The sequence below is a fragment of the Monodelphis domestica genome, chromosome 2, assembly GCF_027887165.1.
Source record: "Monodelphis domestica isolate mMonDom1 chromosome 2, mMonDom1.pri, whole genome shotgun sequence".
Classification (NCBI taxonomy): Eukaryota; Metazoa; Chordata; class Mammalia; order Didelphimorphia; family Didelphidae; genus Monodelphis; species Monodelphis domestica.
In genome coordinates, this window is record NC_077228.1 from 319065154 (window position 1) to 319086671 (window position 21518).

Below are 21518 nucleotides of genomic sequence, written 5' to 3' on the forward strand. Positions count from 1 at the left end.
GATAATTATCAATTGGTAGTTATGATCCTTTTTGATTTTCTGCTTTATTTTTCATCTTTGTTCTGATATCTCTACACTCAAAGCTGATACCTTGCCAAAGTTAAAAAGTCAAAATTAAAATGCAGAGTATATTATTTATAACAACTGATATTTTTGGAAATTTAGCCCCTATAAGGAAGTGTTAATTTTGTCATAGTTCAATGAACTTAAAATGCAAACACAATGGAAAAAGAAATCACAATTTCTTTGAGTTAAAACTAACCTTTAATACACAAACATACATATACACACATATTTTCATGTCAGGGATATAGCAAGCCTTCTAGACCTTCCTCTATATCTCATTTCTCAAATCAAAATCTCCAACTGAGGAGAGGGATGTGAATCTATTAGAAAAAAGACTCCCACTACTTTTTCCTTCCTCTGGTCATCTGACTCTCATTGCTATGCCAAGCCTGCTGCCTATAACCAGTACAGTTTCTTACTGATAAGTGCTTAACGAGATAGTGGAAATGTTCTTCCCCACATTGATGATAGCAGGGAAGTGAGAGGAAGGCAAGAAAACAGTTTCTGTAATATATCTTTTGGGTTCCTTGAGACAATTCCTCAGTACCATTTAAATGTGGAAGGAAAGAAGTTTGTATAGAGGAAAAACTGGAGAGTTCGGCTCATATTCTTCACCATGGTAGGGCTATTGTCACTCTGTTCCCTGAGTCTGAATGGTCAAATCAGTGGAAAAAATTTGGCCTTATGGCCACATTAACTTTCTTTTAACAGAATTGCTAACCCCATTACAGCTCAAAAACAAAAGTATGTTGTTTAATTGGATAGTAAATTCTCCTGGACAATGTCAAAAGAAGACCCCTAATGTCATTAATAAGAACAAAAGAATGTGTAAAAGAAGAACTTCAAGGAAGATGCAAACTTACCACTATAGTCAGAGAGCTCAGCAGGATCCTCTTTCTATCGTACTAATGGCCCACTTACAGATAGTTGGAATTCCCTCCTGAAATATAACTATATGCCAATTAATTCACATGAAAGCTTCATGAAAAGAATAAAATTACCCAGAAAACTAAACAATTCAGCCTATCTCATGGTTGTTTAATCAAACCACAAACCAATGAACAATTTTTTTTTTCAGTAAAATAGGACATACATTTCCACTAAGAAAAGTTTCCTAAGCCATATTTTCCGAATGCTTGGTGGCGTGATGGTACAATGTAGTGTAGAATAGACAAAACAGAGCATGACATTCTAACTTTAATAAGCAGCTATCAGCCCCACTTCTGTTCATATTTATGTACAAATAATGGATGTGTCTTCAGATATCAGCAGTAGCCCTAAGACCTTCCTCTTACAAATAGGGAAACTGAGATCCAGGAAGGTAAAGTAACTTGTCCAAAGTGATAGCAGGCTTTGAAACTAGATTTCTTATGATTCTAAAACCAATGCTTTCAATTGTGCTACAATGCCTCCTCCCATTTTAAAGAAGGTGTTCATTCTTGGTAAATAGCTATAAAATTGTGATAACAAACCAGATTCTTTCTGGCATCTAAGGTTGAATATAGTATTCTCTCCTCTCTGGGCTTCTATGACACTAGTTTCACACAGGACTACTATCTGACCCTTCTTTCTCAGTTTCCTTTGTTTAATCTTTTTTTCTAAGCAATATTCAATTATCATGGGTATCCCCAAAGCTCTGTCCTAGACCTTTTTTTATTTCCTTTTCCCTCTATACTATTTTGCTTGGTGATCTCTTTAATATAATTATCATCTCTGTGTAAATCAGTCCTAGATCTATATCCAGCCCTAACCTCTCTCTCCACTAAGCACTTTAAACTCAACAAAGCACCAAACAGAATCCTTTCTTCACTGTCTCCTTCCCAACTTTCCTAATATTGTTTCCTACAATAGCTTTGTGTCTATGAGCAAATCACTTAACATCTGTTTTTCTCAGTTTCTTCATCTGTGAAATGGAGATAATAATAATACCTGCCAGATTTGCCATGAGGAAAAAATGAGATTCTGTAAATGCTTGTAAAGTGTTCTGCACATCTTAAAGTGCTATATAAGTGCTAGCTATTATTGTTGTTATTGTTTTAATATTATTCTCAACTTTTTGCTCATATTTACCCCACAGATCTTATTTATCAAAACCATTAACTTCTTCCTTTATAGCATCTTTTTTTAAATTTACACTGCTTTTTTCCCCTTTTGATATTAACACTAGTCTAGGAGAGTTTTACATCTAATTGAATGACATTATTTTGTTTTTGAGCTATAATGAGGTTAGCTATTTTTTTTCAATGAAAATTATTGTAGTCATGAAGCCAAAATTTTTTCTAGTGGTTTGTCCATTCTGACTCATGGAAGAGGGTGACAATAGCCCTCTTTTATTTTCATTGCTTTCCACTCACATAACTACCACCCTATTAAAAGCCCTTATCACCTCACATTTTCTACTAGCCTTCTAACTGTTTGCATATTTCAGACCTCTCCTCACTCCAACCAACTGCCAAAATGATTTGTTTTCTTTAAAAAAAAAACACCTTATTTTCTGTTTTAGTAACAATACTAAGACAGAAGCACAAGAGCTAGACAAATATGATTAAGTGATGTGCCCAGGCTCACACAGCTAGGAAGTGTCTGAGGCCAGTTTGAACATATGTCCTCTGATTCCAAGTGTGGTACTTTATCCACCATGATACTTAGCTGCCCCTAATGTGATTATTTTCTGAAGAGCAAGTCTGGCCGTACCATATCCCCATACACCCTTACCACTACACATACAAAAAACTACAATGACTCTCTGTTATCTTCAGGACCAAATATAGATTTCTCTGGTTGGCATTTAAAGTCCTTCTCAATCGTCCCCTTACCTGTCTTTTCAGTCTTCTTGCACATACCCTCTTCTGTATTCTAGAGTCCAATTATGCTAGCCTGTCTTCCCATCCTAATGCCCAATATTTCATCTTCAAACTACATTGCATTTGAGGTTCCTCATATCTGCCTCTTAGTTTCCCTGACTTCCTTTAAGATATAACTCAAGTCATACTTCCCATAAGAATCTATTCCTGGTCCCTTTTCCCACCCTAAAAACCTCTACTGTCTTCCTTCTGAAATTAGTTTAAATTTATACCCTATATATCTTATATGTATATACTTATTTGCATATATGAAGACTCACTACTGTGAGTGGATGATGCAAGATCCTTGAAGAAAAGTTCTGTGATTTTGCCTATCTTTGTAGTCTAAACATTTAATATAGTGTTGGGATTTAGTAGGCACTATAAATGTTTGTTGATTGACAATGACTCTATAAGAACTTTTTTGGCTCTTAAAAAATCTATATGATTAGCATCTCCTTTCAAAGAAATACAAGCAAATAGTGGAAATAAATATTAATATGTAAGGTGGAAATATCTTGACAGCAATAAAAAGGATTCATTATTTATCAGGCCAGTCATTTAGAATAATGGTTTATATGGAGTGCAGGATTTTGTCATCACCTCCACACCCAAGATTACTCATATTATAGAAAACAGAGGGGGGGGAAATCACTCTTTTCCTAGATTCCTGAAGGGATTCTGGCTCTATTCTCCACATAAATTTCTAAAGAGGAATTCTTCCAAATTACATTCATTTGGCACATGGCTATATATCACTATTAAACCATCTGATTTTAAAAGCTGCTTAGATGGAATAAAGACACTTGAAATTTACCCAAAAGTAACTGACAAGGAGAAATGTGTAGGTACCATGAAAGTAGAAGCTTTACAAAGTAGAGGCATTATAGGAAAATTCTTAAAGTGTGTATGAGATAACTAAAAGCTATGAGAGAAATAAACTAAGACTTTTTTCATGAATGGACAATTGGTTATTTTTATTTAGATTTTTTTTATTTTTACACCTCATTCGTTTATGAATTTATCTGCCCCATTTTGGTTACCAGCAATGTGAGAATGTGAGAGAGAGAGAGAGAGAGAGAGAGAGAGAGAGAGAGAGAGAGAGAGAGAGAGAGAGAGAGAGAGAGAGAGAGAGAGAGAGAGTGTGAGAGTGATTGTATGTTTGGGTGGTTAAATATATATTTCATAAGGTTATTCTGAATAACTTTGGTATGAATTGTGAGACATGGGAGGTACCAACATAAAACCATCTAGCATGGTGTGCCCACATCAAAGAAGGAGTTGTGCTCTATGAGCAAAGCAGAATTGCAGTAGCTCAAAAGAAAGATGAGATGTTCAAATTTAGAGTCATCACCATCCTCTATTTGTGACTGACCTCTGGTAAAGCCTTCCTGACTCACAGGTGGACACACTATATACATTGACCTGTTCATCATTATGTCATTTTGGTCTTCTTAAAGTATAAAGGGCAACAGCAATATACGTGTATATATCCTTTGTGTATATATATGTATATATAATACAAATATGTATATATAACATATATTTTAAAGAAACAACTCAGCAAAGCCTTCCAATATATATCAACTGTCACTCAATGGACATTTATTAAGCACCTACTAAGTACCAGGCATTTTCCTAGGTGCTGGAGTTACAAAGAAAGATAAAATATAATTCTTTCTCTTAAGGAATTCACAGTCTAATGGTATGACAATATGTTGAATATTTTGTACCTGGAGTTCATGACCTACCTCTGAAAATATGAAGAGGAGAGGGCAAACTTATTTAGTATAATTAAACAAAATTTCATTTCTTTTTACAAATTTTTAATTTACATTTTGTAATCATTATAAATATTGTTTCTGTGTTCTTTTTATTTTATTGGTTATTAGTTAAGTTACCTTTTCTCTTTGACCTTAGGTTTGAAAAATACCTATGTTTATTTTACTATTTTTAAGGATATAACCTTTTATAGTTGTCATATATCTATTTAGACTCTATTGCGAATATAGTATAAGATACCAGTCTAAACTCTATCTATATGTATATTGGTTATCTCTACATATATGCATAAGTATGTTTACCTAGAGAAAATGTTATCAGCATTATAACTTGTTTTTCAACTTCCCTTCCACCAAATATATTGCTCTCAGGTTGCCCTTAGCTACCAGTGACTACCCTCTTCCATGTCTCCTAACATGTGCCTGCCTAATAATGCCTCCTGCTCCAAAACTTTATCATATTCCCTTCTTCCATTAGTATTGAACTTTCTTCTGTCTGTATTATGCTGAGCCTGATTATTTGCTAGCTAATCCCCAAATTGTGTATCTCTGCCAAGGATAATTAATGATAGGTACAAATGAATTAAAACTGTTATTTAGAACAGATTGCCATTTTTAAAATGTCCTTCTGGAGATAGAGAACCCTAATCCAAAAAAGTGACTCCTTTAGAAAAAAAAATTCTGAACTACTGTGGCAGGTCAATGAGTGGTATACTTAGGGGAAAGGCAGATAATTTGACTCCCCTCTAATGGCACCTTTGCCTAGAGGACACCCCATTATGACCCAGTTTCATCCTGCAGCTCACAGGTGAGAAGTCAGACTATCCCAGATACCAAGAAAAGGAATCCTTTCCAAGTTTCTTGCTGACAGGGAAAACTATATTCCATGTCCCCATCCCTAAGAACAGAGAATAAAGGATTGTGTACTCTTCACCCCAAGAGCTTTCATTATTATAATCGATAGGGGCAGAACATAAGCCATTATATTTAATAGATATCATTCTTTGGGGGTGTAAATTTGTGAGTGTGTTGATGTACAAATACATGTGTGGACATCAGCATACTAACATTCTATATTGGAGTCTGATTTATCAAAAATACAAATATTTTCAGTCTGTATTTTTCATTGGGTAGATTTATCTTTTATATGTAGATTAAATTACTTTACTAAAAGTCAATTTCACAGAAGGGGGAATTCCTACCCATTTGGCTTCATAGGGTGCACACAGAGTAATCACATCATTCTTCATACTTCACCTCTATTTCCACAGCTATAGACAAACTCCTCTTTAGATTCCTTTAAGTAATGAAAATAGTTGATTCCTGTTGCTTTCATGGGAAAGGTCAGAGCCTAGAAACATCGCTTTCAGCTTGACTTGCTTGACTACTGGCATCTGGCTTCTCGTTATACTCCTCTGGAATTGCAGAAAACACCAGACTGTCAGAATTAAGACTGCAGGCCTGGGTGAGCAAAGCCTCTGTGCAATTCCGCATGAAGGCATCCCAGAAAACTACGTCAAAAGTCTTCTTCCCTTTACCAATTGGTAATTGCTTCTTAGCAACCCTTCAGTTCAGGGTGTTTTGCTCTGAAACTCTCTAAAAGGAGTGGAAATATAAGCTAAAGGATAGCATTCTCTATTATGGTGCCCTCAGAAACAACTGGAGTTCACTTGGAGATGAGCACTGTCACCTCGCCTGACAAGTGACTGATAGTGCATCTTCAAAGTTACTAGTCACTGTGATCTGTGACCAATATTAGGTCTTTTTTCCCCTGCTTTCAGTTCCTCACACAGAGGACAGGAGGTGGTGTGAATAAATGGCCTTTTGGGGTGTTATAGGGATCAGTGGTGGGGTCAGGGAATTTATCAGAAAAACTCTAAAGGTTAGGAAATGGGCAGTAAATCAAGATTCAATTTAACAAATGAAACTGACTTTAAAAGAGAAAATATAAAACCCAGAGGAATTGTGCAACAGCTACAGGAGGGGATTGGTGGGAGGGGAGGGAAAGAACATGAATCTTGTAACCACGAAAAAATATTTTAAATTAACTAATTAAATAAAATTTTAAAAAAAGAGAAAATATGAGAAATGCAACTTTTTTGTAGGGAAAATAAGTCAAGAAGATTGAGGGTGATTATAAGTGCCTTTGGAAAGCAATAAGATTTCCCAGGTAGACCATTAAGATTTACTGACTGGAAGTTTGTGCTGCAGAAGAGATGACCGAATAACTCACTCAGCATTTATTAAGTGTGGTATGTGGTATGCTGTTGAGTACTTAAAGATATAATATAAATAAGTCCAAGTTCCTACTCTCAAAGAATTTATTGTTTAAGTAGGTGAGTTAAGACATATATGATCAGTGTAATGGAAAGTTTCAGAGAGTTTCATATTTACAAAGATTCATAGTAAAAACACCCTGAACTGAAGGCCAAATCCTGGAAAACAGATATGGGGATGAGGAGGCAAAAAGGAATGAGTTAGGCAGGGCAGTAAAGACCTGGTTTTATAAGAGTCTGCACAAATCTGGCCTACCAAGAGCAAATCACTGGCACATGCTTAATAAATGCATTTTCATTCATTCATATTCATACATATAAATAAATAAATGCTTTTCATTTATTCATATTTAAGATCTTTCATCTGTATAGTCATGTCCTATAAGGACAATTCAGAGAAAGGAAACCTAATTCAACAAGTTCTTGAAAAACTGAAAGACAAGTAAAAATAGAAATACCTCTACCTTATGATTCTTAAAATTTAATCTGATCCATGAACCAATATTAAGGTAACACAGGGCTAAGCAGGTGCTGGTGCCTTGAGATACTATTTGGTGTCCTGAGTCAAAGCCCTTGTTGCTCTGAAGAACTTAGAACTCTAAATCTACTTTTATCTAACCCAGATCACTTTAAATATAGGTTACTGTAATAACCTCCAAAGGAATATGCCTGTTTCTACCCATCCTATACTGTGTACCACTACAGGGATAATCTTCACAAAATAGCTTTTAAAATTCAATTCACTTCAACAACAAACATTTATTAAATGCCTTTTATGTGCAATACCCAGTGTTAGGGGAAAGGAAGGCAATAAGAAAGAGAAAAGCTCTAGCACCTACAGCACGTTGCAAAAGATTTGTATTTCGAAGCAAAGGAAATTAGTTCAAATCCTAGCTCTATCACTTAATATCCATATGAACTTAAACTAGTTATTTATACTTTTAGGGCCTAGTTTTATCATCTTTAGATTAATAGAGTTACCCTAGAAATAACCCCTCCCCTCATGGATTTTTACTTACAGTATGTCATTCTCCTGCTCAGGAATCTAGATTCATTATTCTCTTTCTCTTTTTCATTATTTAGCTTTCTGCCTGGGTTTCAAGGATTTCCATAGGCTAGCTTCATTCTTCAAATCTTGCTACCTCTCCCATTGTTTCTTCTCTACTGTGAACCATTGGCTTCAGTTAGGCGAGTTTTCTCAGTCACCCATCTCTGATATATCCATTCCCACTTCCTTAACTTTGCTCATGCTATTATCTGAAATCTTCCCTAATTCTCTTCTTTGCCTATGTGAGTCCTTCTCATCCTTAAAAGCCCATTTAAAATTCTGCCTTTTCTATGAATTCCCAATGGACCATTCCAGCCTATGCTGATCTTTTTTTTTTTGGCAGTTTTCTGATGTAGTTGGTACTTAATTGTTGTCAAATGGTTTCATGATATTTAAGAATTTCCAAAAACAGTCCATTTGGTTCATACCCTCCATTTTACACCTGAAACAACTGAAGCTGAGGTACACTGTTATTTTCCCAAGGCCAAATAGACATTAAATGTCAGAAGTAGGATTTGAACCAAGGTTTTCTCACTCCAGGACCACCCTTCCTATCAGGGCACCATATTGGTTTCAGTTGTCTATGCTGATATTTACTAGCCACACGATGGTAGGATACTCACCTAACTTCTGTGATTTTTCAATCCCTATAAAAAAGGGGATGATAAACTTGCACTACTCTTGGGGAGTTTGTGAAGAAATCATTTTGCAAAGTAAAGGGTGTTATAGGAATATGAGTAGTGATTATTTACTACCCATTGTGTTTGGCTATTTTGGTATGCTCATTTCTCACATCTTTGTAGTGGTCCAAAGACTTTGCTTACATATGTCTTATTCACTACTATAACCTATCCTATCTCAATTAGCATATTGGGCAAAGAACATTATGGCAAAGATCACAGATGCAGAAAGACTGGGCCTGGCAAAGTAAGAGTGGAATCAACAGTATGTGTACAAGGCCAGAGAAGGGTCTGCCAACTTAGAGATCCTGGTCCAAGTGAAGAATGCAGCTGTGTTACCATCAAAAATATTATATCACTGTGAGAATATTGGATTCCTTTCAAATTGGGAGTTTGGATAAACATATTCAAAAACAAGTCCCAGTTAAAGCAGCCATGGCCTCAGATTAAATATTGGTTTGGAAGCATCCCATTTTAAAGGTAAAAGAAAAATTCAAAGAGCAAAAAAATTGGACTGTCTGCTCCTTTGCAAAAGCCTCAAATTCTCCCAGGAATTCTATTTCTACGTAATTCCAGTGCTGCCAAACATATAAATCATTAGCTGTTGAATTTTTGAACCTCTGAAGAGCTTAGCCCTGACTTTGGTGATTTTATTTAATTTAATATTTATCAAGTACCTATAATGCATGAAGTTGGGTATAGAGAACACTAAGCCTTTTCCTATTAAATGTCATTTCAATTCCTTCAGCATTCTAGGCATTTGGTACAAGTATATAGAGCACTCTGGAGTTCTGTTTTTATTTTTTGAACATTTCATATTGACAATTAAGGAAAATAGTTTGAGGTTTGAGTATGTTCTTTAGGTCATTTGGGACTTTTTTTTCCCCTCTTCTATTTGTCATTTCCACTTTCCCCTTCAGATTCTCTAAGTTATTAATCAGTATTTGAAAGTGTCCCATGCTGAATCTAAAGCATCTTCACTCTCTAAGCATCCTCCTGATAACTTCCCAGATGAAGAAAAAGTCAGGCAGCTCCTTTCAGTCTCCCACTGAAAATGGAGGCTAAAGGCCCATTATGGCTCACTTTCTTTGTACATTTAGTGAATAATGAATGGGGAAAATCCAGTTTAGCACTCTTGTTAAAAAACTGCTATGTACAACTCAGAGGCTGAGTATAAAGTCAATAGGATCTGCATTCAAGTGCAATGACTGAAATACAATATAGTGGCTCTTTGACCTGGGGCAAGTCACTTCATAGAATCCTCTAAACTCTCTTAAAGCTATAAATTCCAAATAGATGCTAATCCAAATTGAAAGCATTTTCTCATAGGAATTTCCCCACGCCAATGAAGTAATAATTAAGAACAAAAAATACATATTCAAGTCATTGTGCTATGGGCTAGGGATACATAGAAAATAAAAACATATAATCCTTGATCTTGAGGAGTTTATACTCTAGTTGGGGAAATAAGGTAGTTTTACCAATAACTTTAATATAAATTAGGAGATCAGTTCACAAGAATTTAGGAAAATCTTTTGGAAAATGAACAAATGAAGGTTGACTTCTAGCTAGGGGATAAAAGATTAGTAAAAGCTTTATGAAGGTAGAAAATGAGTAATGCCTTAATGGGAAAGAAAGGATATTGCTACATAGGTATCAACAGGAATCTACTGAAAATCCAGGAGTTGGCACAAGCCAATGTCTCTGGAGAAGATAGAATAGAATATAAATAAGGAATGGTGAGTAGTTCAGACTAGCTAGGGCATTAAAAATGAGATAAGGTTGAAAAGAAAGTATAATATTCAATTGAAATGGGCTTTGAATTCTACCAGAGGTTTTTTTCATCAGATAATTTGAAATTTTGGAGTTTTTTTTGAATAAAGCAACCTTTGTTTTAGTAAGATTGTTTTGTCTACGGAATGAAGAGCATATTAGAAAAGTGAGGGAACTAGAAAAAGAAAGACAAGATATGAAGTTATTACAATAATCTCAGTGAAAAATGGCAAGGGGCCTGAACTAGAATGATAGCAATATGAGTGGAAAAGAAAGGATATTTTCCAGAGATGTTAAAACAATAGAGTTGATCATGTATAGTAATGGATTGAATGGGGATGAGAAAGATTAAAAAGCCAAATATAAGTATGAATTTTTGAATCTGTATAACTAGAAAGAAACAAAATTAGAGAAGATAGAAAGAAGCTTGAGCTTTATGGGGATAATTGTAATTTCAGTTTTTTATCTAATAGGAAAGCCAGGTAAAGATATTTAATAGACAATGGTATTTGAAACAAAGGGAATTGATGGGATCACAAAAAGATAGCATAAAGAGAGAAGACTAGTTAGCCAAGGACAGTTAGGAGGATAATAGAGAATCAGGTAAGAGAGTAAAGAAAGAATGGTCAGAGAGGAGAACCATAAAAATATTGAGTCACACAAGTCGAGTAAAGAGAATATCAAAAAGAGACAGGTGATTGATGTTATAAATTAATAAAATGGGTCAAGGAGGATAAATATCAAAAAAAGCCCTTAAGTTTTATGATTAAAAGCTTGAAGAGAAAAAAAAAGTTCAAGGATAAACTTGAAGAAATTAGCTTCATTTGGTAATAAAAAATAGAGTTTGTGGAGATAATTGCAGATAAATAAATGTAAACAGGGACTATAGACTAGTAATATGTTCTGGGGTTTTGATTAAGAGGAGAAGGGAGATGACATAATAGAGTCACAGGAATAATGTCTTGTTGTTGTCAGTAATGTAAGGAAGACCTAATACTGGTTGTAGATCAATGGAAGGATTTATTAGAGAAAGAGAGTTTAGAAATTGAAAGATTGACAATTGAAGTGTTTAGTACTGGTGGAAATGAAGACACAAGTTGAAAAATTTAGTTTAACAAGGAAGAAAGTGAATTATCTTCTGAGATTGAAATGAAGGAAGGATATACTAGTATATCAAGAGTCTGAGTGTATCTGGAGGTAGAGTTGAAGGAACTTACCTGTAATGTCTTCAATCTTCTTAATAAAACAAGAAGCATTATCTCTACTACAAAGTATACTTTCCTGTCTCTGCCTTTGCTCTCTCTCTGTGCTCCCCATGCCTGGAATATCATAGAATCACTTAATACCAGTTCCTAAGGGGTAGGCATTATTTCATTCTTTGCATTTGAATTCCCAGAGCCTAGAACAGTGCTTAGTATTTGATGAGCGCTTAATAAAATGATCCAACTCTCATCTAAAAAATTCCCTGCTATAGCACACATCACAAATGGAAGCCTTTTTATCTCCAAAATTGTATTGCTGAGACTTTCTTGTGCTTCCTGAGATCACATCATGTAGACTTTACAACTATTTAATTCTACTTAGCCTTTCTCTGGATTCTTTTAAATCCTTCTATTCTTCTGTTGAATTCCTATATATCTTTTTAGATTTCAATTCAGATGCTACCTCCTCCCTGAAACCTTTTGTGGATGGCTGGTATCAACCTTCTCCTACAGAAAATCACTTTATGTTTTACCTTTCTAATGTGCTTCACCATAGTGTGTATGCCTTACCTAAACTATGTCCCCCTCATTAGGCACCTCTTTACAAAGTCGACATTTGATAAATATTGTTGAATTTCCTGAATTAAAGGTCATCTACTGAAAATGAAAATGGCATTGGGGAACTTAAGGAGAGAGAAGAAGATATGGAATTTATTGTAAAAAATGTGAGAAGGGTGGATTAGAGAATTGTTGTGCTATAGTGAGCACCCACAATGGAGATATTTTTTTCATTTTAAGATTTTCTATTTTGTGTTACTCTATACTTGACATACACCAATTAACATGTGCATTTCTGTATGCAAGGCAAAAAATAAAAAGAATTGTATATACATAAAACTATGAATCGACATTACAAACAGCTTGCCTTTTTAAAAGCATAAAATCATATTAGTTTAAAGCTGTACTGATTTTTAGTGTTTCCTTCTGTTCGCTTCTCTGTTTTTATATCCTTCAGTGACCTAATTTCCCCTTTTTTATATCAGTACTATTTTCCCTCTCAAATACCACTTGTATTTTTTTAAATCCCTGTAAGAAATAAGCATAGAAAAACAAAAACAAAATAAATATAAATTTGGCATGTTTGACATGACATCATATGTGTGTATTATTCTACAACTCATGTCTATTTCATCTGTTAGAAGGCGGATATGTTATAAAATCATTCTTTTGCTCATTTCATAGATTGTCATTATTAATTTTTTTCTTTCAAAACTTGTTTTTATTTAAAATGTCATCATAAATTATTTTTCTAGTTCTGTTCATTTAACTTTTCATCCATCCATGGAAGTCTTCCCAAGTTTCTTTGAATCTATCCCTTTCTTCATTGCTTATAAAACTATAATGTTTCATTCCATACTTGTACAATGATACATTTAGCTGTTCCTCAAAGCATGATTTCTTGTTTTTTCTCCAGCATTATTTAACAGCTAGAGTATGAGAAATATAATGGTGTAGTCAACAGAAATAGAAAAGTATTTAGAATTTGAGAACTTGAGTTTGATTCCTTTCTCTGCTACTCTGTAAAATTGAGCAAGTGACTTAATTTCTATGATCCTGAATTTCCTTATCCTTAATTAAGATAATTGGAAAATATAATTTATAATATTGAATGAACATTATAATTTCAGAAGCACCTTCCAATTCCAAATTTGATAATCCTCTGAAGCAAAAAGAGAAATTATGTGAAAGTGTTTACTGAAATGCTTGTTAAATGCTGGAAGGGAGAGCATGATTGAAAGAGATAATCATTTGGGACAAAATCAGGTGGAGAAAGAAGTGAAGCCCAAACTGGAGCTGTAGAATAGGAAAAAAAAAAAGGAATGAAGATCTCAACATCATTAAGAAACTTAAGAATAGTTTTAGGGGGGTCTACATGAGGACAAAACAATAGGAAATTGCAGAGCCTTCTGAAAATAATAGTCTTGTTTTTGTTATTTAATTCAGAGGAAAAATACCAACTCTTTGACTTTTCAGAAAAAAAATGGTAGCAAAGACAATTTCATAGCAGATTGATGAGGAAGAATTTTGAAGCAGAAAAATCATCCTTTTTTGTTACACCATATGCTTTCACATGAAATCTGTCCTGTGGATCACTGTTGCATTCCTATAAATGTATAAGAAAGTAGAACTTGTAAAGGTAGTACAAGGATCCATCAAAGATACCTAAGAATAAATCTTTCCAAACCAAAATATCAAATAAGTGTAATATCCTAGATATAGTAGTCATTTAACAAATATTTGTTGACTGAATGAATAATCAGTTATGTTTTTGGCAATGTTAGTATACTAATAGATTAGAGAAAAATAATTTAAATTATTTATCTGGACATTAACAAAACCTCTTACAAAATTACTCTAGATCAGTTTGGCTGGGGCAAGATTTAAAAAGGCGGGGATTGTCATCTGGATTAGTAAATAAATAATCTGCCATGATAAAAATTTGCCAATCAACAAATGGATTGGTGTCAACCTAAGTATTTTTTTGGCATTCTAAAGAGATATATCCTCAGTTTTGTGTTATTCAAAAAATTTACTTACTGAATATAGAAAGAACTTTGAATTCCCCAATGAATATGAGAGAAAGGGGGAAAAAAGAAGGAATAAACAATTAGAACCTACTATGTGACAGACAATGTGATCACTTTTTTTTTACAACTATTCTCATTAGAGAAAACAAGCTTATCAAATTTGTATATGGGTAAGAGAGTTGGCATTATATGACCAGAAAATTAAGGCACAAAAAGATTAAGTCTGAGCATGTGGTATTAATTTAGTATGATTAATTAAAAGGGATTAATAATGTGAAGTCATGAATGAGAGCCAGATTTAGGGTACATGAGACCTGACTTAATAGTTCACATTAAGACTATGGGATTTTAATTGATTTCTACTTTGATACAAATTGACAGCATGGTGTGAATGGATGTGATAAATGTGAGCAGACTAAAACTTTTTTGAATACAAGTTGTATCCACTTAGAGAAAGTTATGTATTCTGGTTGCCTAGTTTTTCTCTTTTGTACCATCTATGTGGCCCTAACCACATTCTCCTCTTCATCACTGGCAGCCCTTCCCTCCTCTTCTGCTTCCCTTAAAAAATACTATGTACTTAGAACTTTTATGTCTAAAAATTCCTAGGTTCAACACTCATTTTCCTGGCTGACTTATACCTTCTTGTCTGTGAATGAGAGATGAAACCAATTAGATTCGCCTAAGCTGGACTCATCCCTTCCTCTATAATACATGAGCTGCCCTGATCCCAGGGCATAAAGTAAATATGGACCTAGGATCCCAGTAAGAATTTGGTGCAATGTTGGGCCTAGCTGTGGAGCAGCATCTTGCCAAACCAAGGTTTCTTAACCAGGGGTCCATAAATAGATTTCAGGGGATTTGTGAACTTGAATGGGAAAAAATAAATCTTTATTTTCATTAACCTTTGGTTTCCTTTGTAATTCTATACATTATATTTCAGGCCCTTAAAAATGCTCAGAGAAGGGGTCTATGGGAAGCCTATCCACTCTACCTATATCCATGGCATTCAAAAAGATTCTAGAACATGATAGACTCTTTCTCCCTGCTTTGGTCTAAGGATTATCATGCCTGAGACTCCCTGGCAACATCTCTTTTGAATACTTTACCTTTTATCCCTTCTTAGGACTACTTTGGTGTTAGCACTGGAGTTTTGTGGAGAAATCAAACCATTCTAGTATGGAGAAATTAGTCCTAGCCTCTATACATAGAGATGGATTGATCAGTGAGCTACTGAATACGTAGTATTCTTCCCTTGTTATTCCTGTCTCATCTTTCTGTTCTCCCTGTGGCATCCCAAATTATTCCAAATTCCTTTCCTTCAAACATGCCAGAAAAAAATCCCATTACATTAAGTATTGACTAATCTATCCAATTCTTCAAAGCTCCTTGAGTCCCAGCAACAGAGACCTCCCACCCTCCCCTAAAAGTAATGTCTAGAACAAAGAAGGAAATAATTGTACTCTACACAGGTCAGATGATTCCTGGAATAATATGTTCAGTTTGAGGTGATACATTTAAGAAAGGGATTGACTAACTGTGGCAAATCCAGAAGAAGAACACAAAATGCAAGGAAACTTAAAACTATGCCATAAAAGGAATTTATTTCTTCTTTTGGTTTATACCTGTGATTTGAGTAGTATAAATACCTCTCTTCTGCAAATGCAGATGTACAAATATCTTAGGTTAGGAGTTCTTAAGCTATTATGCTATTTTTAACATTTTAAAAACTTTCATTACGATTGGTTTCCTTTGTATTCCTATTTGTTTTAATTTTTTTGCAGTTAAAAACATTATTCAGAGAAAAGTGTCTGTGGGTTTTACCAGATTGCCAAGAATCTATAACAACAACAACAAAAACATATTAAGAACTTTAAGGTATTTCTTGGAGTCATTGAGAAGTTAAATCTTTCCTAGAATCAAAAAGTCAGTTGGTGTTGAAAGCTGAACTTGAACCTAGTTCTTTATCGTCTGTGCTCTGCTATCTATCTATATGAGGATTAGGCAGAAGAGCTAGAGAGATTTGTGACATAACAGAAAAAATACAGAAAAGACCTGATAGCTATTTCCCTACAATTGATTAAAGGACTATGATGTAGAAGAAAAGAATTGATATTTTAGCTCCAGAAGACAAAATTATGACCAGTAGTTAAGACAGAAGTTACAAGGACTCAGATGTTAATTCAAAATAAAGACCTTCCTAATTATCAACATCATCCAAGAGTGGAATGAGCTGTTTTGTGAAGTGATGAGTTTCTTGGCACTGGAAGTGTTCAGTCAGAGGTAGAATGACCATCTGTTAGGACGTTATGCAGGGAATGCTTTCAAGGTATAACTAGGCTGAGTTGGACTGGGTGATTTTTAAGGACGCTTTCCAATCTGAGATTCTTTTAAGGTCTGTACTTTAGGAGCGCTTATCCAGCCAACCAAGGAGCATAGCATAGTAGCAGAACAGCATGCCAGCCAGAGTGGTTTCACAGTGGCTAAGCTAAAGATCCCTGGCTCTTTTGTGTATTGTGACTGATAGGGCCAAAGCTTTCATTCTCACTACTTACTGATTTTTATTCCAAGTCCTTTAGAAATGTAGATTCCTTCAGAAAGTTTCTTCCTTTCCTCTGCAGACATATGGAATGCTGCACTCTTACCTTCTGAGCTCATGTGTTTAATCAGGGAACCCTGATTACATTGCCTTCTCTCCTATGGTTTATCTGAGTGGCATTTGCATTTCTGTGAGGCCCAGAGGAAGCTTTATCTCCGTGTTCATGGGGATTACAAATTGGTCCAAAAAAATGCTTGATTTGTGGGAAGTCGGCACATATAATAATGCAGTTTCACCACACTGTGAAGCAATTGACTAAGCTGCATGGGAACAGAAAGCTGGCCCCTTTGCCTTTAAATTCTGTCTTTTTATTCATGTCCATCACTGACTAATCACATTGTGTTCTGTGGCATCTCGTTTGCCAACGTGTCACACATGATTGGCATAATGCAATGATATACGTCAAAGTATGGAAAAGCTATCAGAGAAGCATCTCATCTTCTCTCCAGTGCATGCAGCCTTGAAAATGGAGAGAAAAGAAAGAAACCTGTTAAAAATCTGCAGAAGCACTGAATTTTCCTAGTGAAAGGATGAGTTTCTCAGCAGGCAGCTGATACATGATTTGGGACCTGATCATGTTAGAGGAGAGATCTCAAGAACCTGTTTCAGAGTAAGCTGCTGGGTTCTCAGTGGATTAATTGAGTTAATTATAAGCGTGAAGGGGGTGGGGTGGGCTAAACCATGCTCATCATTAATGTTCCTCAATGATTATAGACCTTTTGCCAGGAGAAAGTCAGATAGTAACTGGCCATTCAAATCTAAGATAGAATCCTGGAGAAGCTTGGCACGGGATCTGTGGCTTGCAGCTAAGAATAGCAAGGTTAATTACAGAAGGGAGTGACAGAAACAGGAAAGTAGCAATCTCACCAAGCAGAAGTTGCTGTAATCCTAGTTCTAAAATAATTAGTAACAAGGCTTATCATGGAGCTGTCAAAGTGTTAACCCTTGAAATGTTTTATATGTGCTAAAAATTCAGAAGCTTACATTCTAGAAGAAAAAAAGCTATTAGCGAATTAAAGTAATAGAATTCTATTTCTAGTCCTCTCCAATAGAAAAAAAATCATTTCTTAGCCTAAATAAGACTCATCTGAGGCTGTGAGGGTCATTGGATAGTGGTCTGGTTACAGAGTCAGGATAACCTGGGCTCAAATCTTTCTTCTAATGCAATATCTGGAGATATTGGAAAAGTTACTTGGAAAAGGAAAGTTACTTAACCACTCACATATCATGGGATAATCTTTTGTATGCCATGGGCCCCTTTGGTGGACTGGTGAAGCCTATGGACCCATTATTAGAATAATGTTTTAAATTAATCAAAAAGTGCAGGATTACAAAGGAAAACAAAGATGAGTAAAAATAGAGATGTCCTTCTTCCCCCCAAGTCTACTCCATGCCTTAGACAAGAATTGTTAATATATAACCAGGCCCTGTTAAATGTAAGACATTCAATATTCAAACATACTTAGAAATTGAAACACTGCTGATGAGAAAGAAATATATGGATGGAGACTTTAATTCAGATAAACAGATGTGATCATATATACCTGTTCAGGGCTCGATTGATTTTCTTTAACACTAGGCATTAACAGTTAGATAAAGATAGATAGATAGACAGACAGACAGACAGACAGACAGACAGACAGACAGATAGACAGACAGACAGACAGACATTGATAACAGAAAGATAGATATTATAGATATGAACATAAGTATATAACAGTGTACATCTCTATAGATAAAAATAGCAGAATAAATATATAGAGACACAAACAGCACTCACATGCACAAACCATAAGCACACTCACACAAAGCACAGTTCATTTCTTCATCAAGGAAAGGTAGTATGGTCCTTGCTCAGACACCTGTGATCACTTCCACTTGTTTGTTTGATTTTAAAATCTCTGCCTTTATTTCGCTCATTAGTGCAAAAACCGTTTCAAATTCCAAATATGTTCAAATATTACATGTCTTTCATTTCAGAGGATATGGCCATATGTGAATATGGTCATCAAAGGCATATGGTAGACTTGCTGAGAGAAATATATATTTATTTCTAGCCATCTTTTGTATCCTTTGTAATCATATGATTTTATTTTATTAATTTAAACATGATAAAAATATATCTGGGTATGTACTTAGATATATAAAGATAGACATGGATATGTGTGTGTTTAGGTCTGTGTGTGTCCAATCAGAGAGAAAAGCTGTGGAAAGGAGCCTGCATCCTACTATGTATTACTATATCAACCTTATTTAAGAGTCAAAATATCATCTTACGGAAGTCATTATTAATTCTGAAAAAAAAAACAGGAAAAGAAAAAATAACAAAAAATGAAAGAATCTGAAATAAGTTCAAAATAAGCTTGAACTTTGTCTTTAGTGGGCTTTTGTTTTGTTTTGTTTTGTTTTTCAGTAGGCTTTAAAGTATTACCTTAGTAGAAACTATTTTTCTTTTTATGGGGAGGGAGTGAAGGAAAAGCTAGTGAGGCAGCAATCTTGGCTTGTGAAAAACTTGAAGATTAAGTGACTTTCCATCATCATGCAGTTATTATGTATCTGAGGCAGGATCTAGATCTTCCTGAGTGTAAGATCAGTATTCTATCCACTAATCTATACTGACTTTCATTGAAACTTTAAACCAAAGTTTACAAATGAAGTTTATTGGAAAGTATTATATTACAAAATTACCAACTGAGAACGACAGTAATAACAACTGGGGCCAGATTAATTATTGATTAATTGATTAGTTATTGCCATTGATGATGGCTCACACATATAATCCCTACTACTAAGGGAAGCTAAAGACAGCAGATTACTTGATTTCAGGTGTTCTGAGCTACAGTAAGACTTAAAAGCCAATGAGGTGGCTAAGTCTAGCTTCTTTGCCCATCAGCAGGGAGCTCAGACTGGTCAGTGGCTTCTGTGCTCCCAAACAAGATAGGAGAGGAAGATCTAGTCTCAAAAATAATAATGACTAACAATAATAATAACTAATATACATTGTATAACATATGTATATAATAATAATAATAATAGTAGGCAAGGTCCTTTACATATATTATCTCAGATATTTAAGCCTCTTGGCAATCCTGAGAAGCAGCTACTACAAATATAATTGCCCATATTTTATAAATGAAAAGAGACTGAGATCCATTTAGGTGACTTGCACACAGACACAGGCCTACTGAGTGTCAGAATCAAGATTTGAATCCAAGTCCTGTTTCTTTTCTCCAGGCCACACTGCCTACTCATCAGTTAAAGTGTGTGCTGACAAGAGGAAAATTAGCTCAGGGATTCACATGAGATATAAGGAAGTAAACTTGTAAAATATCAAAATGATTTTTAAATGAAGAGTGGGTCTCCTTCTGCTCAGAAATCCTTTGAACCTTTATTTGTTTGGGCTCATCTAAGCACAGTCTGACTAGAAGGAGATGATAGAGGAATTAATTCAGTAAACTGCCTGGTTAGGCCACTTTGGTCCCCTGGGCCTATGGCCATCTTCTAGTAAGTCTCCATGGGCCATCTGTTCCCTTTCTTAATTCCTCTTTATAATTCATTTCTCCAAATCCCAGCATCAGTTATTAGAATTAAGTAATTTTCCCATTTACTAGGGAGTCTAACCTAAAACAGCCTGCCTTCCTTCCCACCCCAACCCCATTTCAGAATCTGAAAGAAAATTGTATATCCACTGCTATTTCTTCATGGAGGTACCCCTGTACGAAAGCCCTTTCTAACCCCATGGCTGACATTTTTCCAGGGATCATAGAATCCATAATTGTGACCCAGGGAGTAATCTGCTGGAAATACCTGCTTTTTGAACCTAGTTTTAATACAGTCTGAGGTTGCTAACTGCACCCTAGAGCACCCCTTAGTCTCCTTTCTTCATCTTCAGAACAGTTGATACATGAAACAAAGAAACCCATTGTATGCGACTTGGTTTCCCAGAGACTCCCTGAATAAGTTGTTGTTGAAAAGATGAGAATCAGACAGAGATTAAGACGTGCTAAATACCTCTCTAACTGTTTACTGGGTGGATTTTTGTCAAGGAATAAAAAGAATATGTGAGGTTAGGTTTATCGTTTCTGGGAATCCATCTGAAGTAAATTAAGCTCATGTCCATAGGCTCAGAGAGAATGTGAGGTATAAAAAGTTTAGTGCTAATTTTATATTTCTCACCAACCAGTTGGCTCCCCAAAGAATTTTTTGTCATATTTTTTCTTTAATTTTAAATATATTTTCATGTGTAGTACTGAGGTAAAAAGCACAGATGGGAGAGAAAGGAGTGGCATTACTTCTACAGCACATCAGGAAGAAAGGAGGGGAATGGAGAGGAGAGGAGAAAAGATGATAAAAGAATAGAGAGGAGGGGAGAAATGAGGGGGAAAGAGAAGGGCAGGGGAAGGAAAGGGGAGAGAAATGAGAAAGGGACATGAAGATCAATTAAGTGATGTACTTTACTTAATTTAGGGTCTCTTGAGCTGCAGCTGTTTGGTTTTTCAAACTCTTCTGACACTTCCCACATTAGATTTATTCACATGTCATTCTTCAAGGGCAGTGTATTGCTCACTCTTAAAATAAGAACACATATGGCACTTACATAATGAAGATAAAACCCAAGTACTAGGTCTGGAATTATTCACTTTTTTATTTGCTTTAGAAGAA

The 21518-nt window shown here is 35.1% G+C and overlaps 1 protein-coding gene and 1 long non-coding RNA gene across 8 annotated transcripts in view; one reads left to right on the forward strand and one right to left on the reverse strand.

Moving 5' to 3' along the window:
- Window positions 1–21518, forward strand: part of ADGRB3 (adhesion G protein-coupled receptor B3) — a 954807-nt gene that overhangs the window by 821193 nt on the left and 112096 nt on the right. The window lies entirely within an intron of this gene.
- Window positions 1–21518, reverse strand: part of LOC130457402 (uncharacterized) — a 238001-nt gene that overhangs the window by 53136 nt on the left and 163347 nt on the right. Inside the window, exon 4 of one of the 4 annotated variants that reach the window (XR_008916588.1) lies at window positions 5681–6105. The exons of 1 other annotated variant lie outside the window; for it this stretch is intronic. This is a non-coding gene — a long non-coding RNA (uncharacterized LOC130457402). Of the gene's footprint in view, window positions 1–5680; window positions 6106–20876; window positions 21425–21518 lie in introns of those variants that run through there. 2 more of the 4 variants (XR_008916586.1, XR_008916585.1) reach the window with 2 other exon arrangements.